Here is a 7,937-nt window from a genome sequence, read left to right on the forward strand (position 1 = left end):
ATCGCTGCGCCTTGCCTGCCCCTGGCCTCGCCGCTCCGTCCCATGGCCGCGCCCCTGACGCGCTCGCGCATTGTGCCGCTATCCTCACCGCCTCGTCTCACGCAACTGCTGCTTCCTGCGCATGCCCGCTGCGCACGCACGCGCGCTGCCCTGCTCCAGCCCCGCGGTCTTCCCCGGCCGCCTCGTTGCATCCCGCAGCCGCGGCGACGCCTGGGTCCGTCCCCTGGGGCACGCGCCCGTTCGGGCACCCACGACCCCCCTGCGCCTGTAATCACCTAGCGCCCGATTGGCCCCCGGGGCCTATGACAAGGGGGCCCACCCGCAGAAGGAATTAAAAAAAGATTACAAAATAATAATAATAATAATAATTTAATAATTGATTGATTAATTAATTGATTAAATAATTAACTTAATTAATCTTAGTTAATTAATTAAACTAATTAATCCTGAATAGATTAACCTAATCAATTAACTAAAGTAATTAAACTTGATTAGTTAGTCCCAGACTATGACAAGTGGGTCCCACTGGACCCACCGGTTAGGTTTGACTCTGGTCAGCGGACCGTTGACCGCTGACGTCACCCCTACGTCATGCTGACGTCACCAGACACTGTTCTGGATAATGGTGATTTAAAATAATTAAATAAATTCTAAAAATGGTTTAAATCTTTTAAAATTAATATAAAATAAACCGTAGCTCGGATGGAAAAACTTTGTACATGAAAGTTGCTCAGAACGACGAGACAAATCCAGATACGTAGCCTGTTCGTCCGCCACGCATCCCTAGCATAGCAAACACACAACTTTCCCCCTCCGGTTCATCTGACCGAAAACGCAAAACACCGGGAATACTTTCCCGGATGTTTTCCCCCTTCACCGGTACCACCTTGTACCGCGTTAGGGCACACCTAGCATCACGCTTTGACATGTCATCCATCGTCATGCATTTGTTTGCATTATATTTATTGTTTCTCCCCCCTCTTCTCTCGCTAGACACCGAAACCGACGCCGCTGCTACCCAGTACGACTACGGTGTTGACGACCCCTCTCTCTTGCCAGAGCAACCAGGCAAGCCCCCCCCCTTGATCACCAGATATCGCCTATTCTTCTCTATACTGCTTGCATTAGAGTAGTGTAGCATGTTACTGCTTTCAGTTAATCCTATACTGCTGCATAGCTTGTCCTTGCTACTACCGTTGTTACCTTTACCTGCTATCCTACTGCTTAGTATAGGATGCTAGTGTTCCATCAGTGGCCCTACACTCTTGTCCGTCTGCCATGCTATACTACTGGGCCGTGATCACTTCGGGAGGTGATCACGGGCATATACTATATACTTTACACTGTTACATTACCGGTGATACTGTTTGGAGATGGGGGCTGAAGGGGCAGGTGGCTCCATCCAGGTAGTGGTGGGCCTGAGTTCCCGACGGCCCCCGACTATTACTTTGAGGCGGAGCGACAGGGCAGGTTGAGACCACCTAGGAGAGAGGTGGGCCTAGCCCTGGTCGGCGTTCGTGGTTACTTCAAAATAACACGCTTAACGAGATCTGGGTATTTGATCTGAGTCTGGCTACTGGCCTATACGCACTAACCATCAATGCGGGGAAAGTTATGGGCACTCGACATCATGGTATCAGCCGAAGCCTTCATGACGTCAGCGACTGAGTGGCGCGCGCCGGATTGGAACGTAAGCCTGCTCTTGTATTAAGGGGGCTAGTTCTGCTTCCGGCCGCCCACGCAACGTGCATGTGTGCAATGGGCGATGGGCCGAGACCCCTGTGCCATAGGATTTAGACCGGCGTGCTGACCTCTCTGTTGTGCCTAGGTAGGGCTGCGACGTGTTGATCTTCCGAGGCCGGGCATGACCTAGAAAAGTGTGTCCGGACAAAGGGGATCGAGCGTGTTGGGAAATGTGGTGCACCCCTGCAGGGAAGTTGATCTATTCGAATAGCCGTGTCCCTTGGTAAAAGGACGACCCAGAGTTGTACCTTGAGCTTATGACAACTAGAACCAGATACTTAATAAAATGCACCCTTCCAAGTGCCAGATACAACCGGTGATCGCTCTCTCACAGGGCGACGAAGGGACGATCATCGGTTAGGATTATGCTATGCGATGCTACTTGGTGAACTTACCATCTACTCTCTTCTCCTGCTGCAAGATGGAGGTTACCAGAAGCGTAGTCTTCGATAGGACTAGCTATCCCCCTCTTATTCCAACATTCTTCAGTTCAGTCCACATATGATACCCCTTTTTCCATTTGATACCAATGCATACATATGTAGTGTAGCTCCTTGCTTGCGAGTACTTTGGATGAGTACTCACGGTTGCTTTGCTCCCCCCTTTCCCCCTTTTTGTACCCGGTTGTTGCGACCAGATGATGGAGTCCAGGAGCTAGAGGATCTCGAGGATGATTCTACGTGGAGTTCGACTTCGAGGAGTAGTTAGGAGGTCCCAGGCAGGAGGCCTCGCCTTTTCGATCATTCCTACTTTTGTGCTAGCCTTATTAAGGCAAACTTGTTTAACTTATGTCTATACTCATATATTGTTGCTTCCGCTGACTCGTCTATGATCGAGCTCTTGTATTCGAGCCCTCGAGGCCCCTGGCTTGTAATAAGATGCTTGTATGACTTATTTTATTTGTTGAGTTGTGTTGTGATATCTTCCTGTGAGTCCCTGATCTTGATCGTACACGTTTGCGTGTATGATTAGTGTACGATTGAATCGGGGGTGTCACAAGTTGGTATCAGAGCCAACTACCTGTAGGAATCCCCCTTCCACACTCCTTGGCCGAAGTCGAGTCTAGACATTACAAAACTTTTTACTAACATGGCTATGTGCCTTACGGGGCCACGTCGCCATTTGGGTGGTTTTAGGATCTTTTATTCCTCGACCTATATTTTGGGACTCTCACATCTCTTCTATTTGGGTTAAACGATTTTACTAACTCCAACTCTAGGTTCTCGTAAATACTTTCTTCTGAAGAGCCCCTTCATTCCAGATGATGGTCTGCTTCACTAGAAGATTCCGAAGATACTCTTCGTTATTCTCTCAAGACCTTGTGCCCACCACTTTTGCTATTCTCGACCACTGATAAATCCTTATGGATAACTGCATATACTTGGCATCTTACATTCAACCCCATTGATCTTGTTATTACAAGATACCCCAAAATACTCGTTGTTGTTCTGAGAATCCTTGTGCCTACTGCCTTGCAGTTCCTTGTCACTTGAATATACCTACAAATTAATCCTCACACACATCGAGGATTTGTGTCTCCCTAGTTGTTCATGTATTTCACCAAAGACTTCGAAATACTATTTGATCTTCCAAAAATCCTCAGCAGCTTATTGCTCTTGAAATTCTTGCTTGCTTGCATTATGATTAACCTCATAAGTCCGGTAACCTTATTGGCATCCTTAATCATTATCGGTTTGAGTCTGTTGAATCAATATGTTGCGAATGCTCGCATTCCTTAATCAGATCCTTCGTTTTGTCCTTCTGGCACAAACGTCATTTTAAACATGAGCTGGATCTCGACCAATTAAATTTTTCCATCGATTGTATCCCTAAGGCTATTCAACTTATCAATCCCTAATCAGAGCATTGCTTCTGATCTTTTGTCTTGGAATTGATAATTCCTTTGCATTTGAACTTAGAGTTAGTCAATTGTTTCTATAAACTAATCTACTTGCATTCCTTCTTCCTCTGGTTGAGTACCGATACTCACATCAGATCCCTTGTGGACCATCGGATCATTTGTTAGATTTTATCCGACAACGTCCTTCATATTCTATCACTTTGGAAGTTCCTAACTCTGATATATAATGCCATTGGTAAATCCTATTCTCTGATTGGCCAACCATGCTCTGCTTTTGAGCTGTGGGTATTTACTCTTGAAACTTGTGGTATATGTTTCTAAGAAGCCCCTATGGGTTGAACCTATGCCTTCCTTAATCTGTGTGATCCCGAAAGATTTCATGTTTCATACTTATCTGGTATTTCACCAGGTAAAAAATTTCAACCCTAATGTCATTTTTGAAACACGAGGAGTGAACGAAAGGTTATGCATTGAAGAAGTGGGAGTCGACCTTGAACTTTGTGTTCATGACCATGGACATGATGTATATCCTATCATGGAAGCTTCTTGTAATAATAATTACTCCCTTGATATAATATCATTTGGTATCTGTGAATTGATCCTTTGCAATCGTGGTTCCGGTCATATTTTCTCCTTGATTTGAATTATCGGACTAGTTAAAGCACTTGTCTTCTGTAGATCAATACACCTCTGCAACCTCTATTATGTTCTACCTTCGAGTATTACCCCATGGTATCTTGATAAATTCACAGAACCATATTACTTCTTGTGAGTTCTTCTTCAAGTATTATTTCTCACCGATTTCAATTTTTCCCTGGGTTCTGAGTTGTTGGACACTCAGGGACACCGATAGTGAATCGAGTCTGAAATCTGATTCATTAACTCTTAATTAATTTTCGTTGCTTATGATTTTAATAATCCTTTATGTCATTCCTAGCCCGATCGGCTATACCATTATTGGGCTAATTTTCAACTGTGCTACCTGGTCCTTCTTCACGGAGCACAAATTTTGACAGTGAGCTAACCTTACGTCGATCTTCCTTGTCATAACAATTGTCCTTGAATGACAAGCTTGATTTCAAGTTTGTGTCGTACCTATGGATTCAATAACTTCTCGCTTCATCATTCCGTTAACTTGATGTCATCGCCGATCGATTACATCTTCTTGAAACATCTCGACAAGTGTCGTGATCATCATCATCATTTTGACCCCTTCCAAGATATCAATTGAATTCATGATGAGAAGTACCCTCCTTGCCCTCGATGATTTGTGTTATCATCGACCACTTTATTGCCTTCCGTTCAACACAAACTTGTTCATGTTTCTAGCAACCCTATTGCTTTCAAGTTAATGGTCGATATTTCATTCTTAGACTATTGCTTGTTGAATCACCTTTCTAACTTTGATCATGCTACCTAAGACCATATTTTGGGTCCACTTTTCAACCAATGCTTAATTGTGCATGTTTTCCTCGAGCATGCATCCTTATATCATTTGATCCGACAAATGGTATCTCCTTGTTCACATAAGTGTGGAAATCCATCTTTTGAAAATCTCAATGAATTGTCGCTGAGTTCATCAGCCACCTCTTCATCCTCTCGTTGGTTTTAATGATGAACTCTTGTTTCGGAACTCGCTTCCATAGTACATTTCTCAAGAATCTTACAATGTCATCTCGTCAATTGTGTTGCACCTTTTCTTCTCAGGTGTCCTGAGTCTGAGGCATCCTGGCACCAGTCAGATCTGAATCTCGGTCAGATATGATGGTTGGAATATATTTCCAAGAGTTATTACGTTGTTCCTTATATATCGGTAAGGTGATGTCATGCCTATCACGCCTGGCCGGAGGACTTGTTGTTATAGATTCCTTTTCAGCAAGGTTATCCCTTCTTGCATGAGGGAATTTTAAGGCCTATTCTACAAGTTATTCCTGATGGATCCTTTGTGTCTCCAGAGTCTGATCTTCACCTGTTGACCATGTCAATGCTATCTCGAAGCATGTCTATGGTATTCCGATTTTCAACAAGAACACTGAAACTAATGCTAAATGTTCCTGCTCAATTATCCAAACACCGTTCTATGGGTAATATCATGAGCTTCCTCCCCCTTAAGTGGTTTTCTACCTTCTATCCGGTCTTGGATATCATACTCTGCTTGTTCTTGGGAAGGATATACCCCTGAAATATGTGTTTAAACACATTTTCCTTTCCATTGTTCTGTTTAATCTAATAATCACATTTCCCTTTCCATTGTTCTGTTTAACCTTCTTGAGGTTTATATGGTCTAAGCAGTAATACGTCACTGCTTTTATAAGCACCTCAGTGTACAACTCTGTCAGTAAGACCCTTTTACTATTGTTGTTGACATTCTGGTAACCACCGATGGACAAGAACTTTGCTTATTGGTCTGCCTCATTTCAACGAGCAGGAAAGTGGTTCTCTTTGTCCCTTGCCCTTGGTACCGATGTTGTTGCCGGCATAACAGATAGGCTATCCTCTGACATGCCTTGCTTACATGATCGTGCAAGACGTCATCACCCTTCCTACTTTTAACCACATGGTGGGCCCATAACCCACAGTTCCACATGATCGAAACCTGACTCTCCTATACACCCCCTATTCTTAAGGTTGTTCCTCTCACCTGGCCTCGTATGTAATTCACGAGCCACCTTCCATGTGATCCTCAATTCTGGTATTAAACACAATACTTGTTTCCATTGCTTTGAACCCCTTTCACACTCTGTTTCAAGCAACGAACGATTGCCTACCCACTTGAAACTTCTCATGGTACCTCCTTACTTTACTCTCGATATTTTCTGAAGTTTTAGTTCGAGAGTTACTTTCCGCCACCTTCTCGATGTTAGCTACCAGATAGTCAACCTTGCAGAGGTCCGTTATCCCGGAATATACCCACCCCTTTATTCTTTCGTAAGTACGATGGAGTTCCCGAAGAAAGGATGCCGACTTCATCATGATGACCTGGAGCAGAGAAATAAAGACATCATGGTGTCCTCTTCAAGAAGAGCAACCAACACCGAGAAGACCCATTAGAATTTCATAACCAAATCCCTTTCCCCTTACTCCCGCTCCTAAATCTCGGGACGAGATTTCTTGTAGTGGAGGAGAATTGTGATGCCCGGATAATCAAGCTACAGTAACATCTGGTAATGATGCCACGTCATCATGATTACTATCGCTAATCTCGCGTCAGTTTGAAACCCAGTTCAAATTTTTAAAATTAAAGTCAAACAATAAAAATTTCTAAACATTAAAACTAGAATGCTCTAGATGTGCCAAATAATGCATAGGTAATTATGGTTAAGAAACCCCATTTTTATAAAATGTTTAAATACCCTTAGGTGAATAAAACAATAGCAAAAACCAATATATAAATGCTTTTATAATTAACAAAATACTAAACTAAATCGCTTTGGGGTAAAAAAATTTATAGTAGTGGATTGTTCTGAAACATTATTTTAGGGGCTAGTCATATTTTACTAAACTGAAATTAATGTGTAACTAAAATAAAATAGAAAAGAAAAATAACAAAAAGTAAAACTAATAATAAAACAAAAAGGGGAAGAACCCTCCCAGCGCAGTTTGGCCCACGTGGCCACTAGCAGGCCGGCCCACCCACTCCCCGGCCTACGTATCCCAGTCCAACCACCCCGCAAACCCTAAACGCTCCCACTCCTCCCGATCCCCTCATTCCTCTCTCCCCCACGATCCCCTTCTCCCCTCCCCGCTGGATCTGGATCACGCCACGACGCCCCGACCCCGTCACCGCCCGCCGACGCCGAGTGCCGCCCTCCGGCCTCCTCCTCGTGGCTCCCTTCCGCCGCGCCTTCGTCCTCCTCCACGGCCTCGCCTCGCTGGACGCCCACCGCCAACCTCCGTCGTTGACCGCTGACGTCACCAGGCACTGTTCCGGATAATGCTAATTTAAAATAATTAAATAAATTCTAAAAATGATTTAAATCTTTTAAAATTAATATAAAATAAACTGTAGTTCGGATGGAAAAACTTTTACATGAAAGTTGCTCAGAACAACGAGACGAATCCAAATACGCAGCCCGTTCATCCGCCACGCATCCCTAGCATAGCAAACACGCAACTTTCCCCCTCCGGTTCATCTGACCGAAAATGCAAAACACCGGGAATACTTTCCCAGATGTTTTCCCCCTTCACCGGTACCACCTCGTACCGCGTTAGGGCACACCCAGCATCACGCTTTGACATGTCATGCATCGTCATGCATTTGTTTGCATTATATTTATTGTTTCTCCCCCCTCTTCTCTCGCTAGACACCGAGACCGAAGCCGCTGCTATCCAG

This window comes from Triticum aestivum, chromosome 2A (genome assembly GCF_018294505.1).
Source record: "Triticum aestivum cultivar Chinese Spring chromosome 2A, IWGSC CS RefSeq v2.1, whole genome shotgun sequence".
Taxonomy (NCBI): Eukaryota; Viridiplantae; Streptophyta; class Magnoliopsida; order Poales; family Poaceae; genus Triticum; species Triticum aestivum.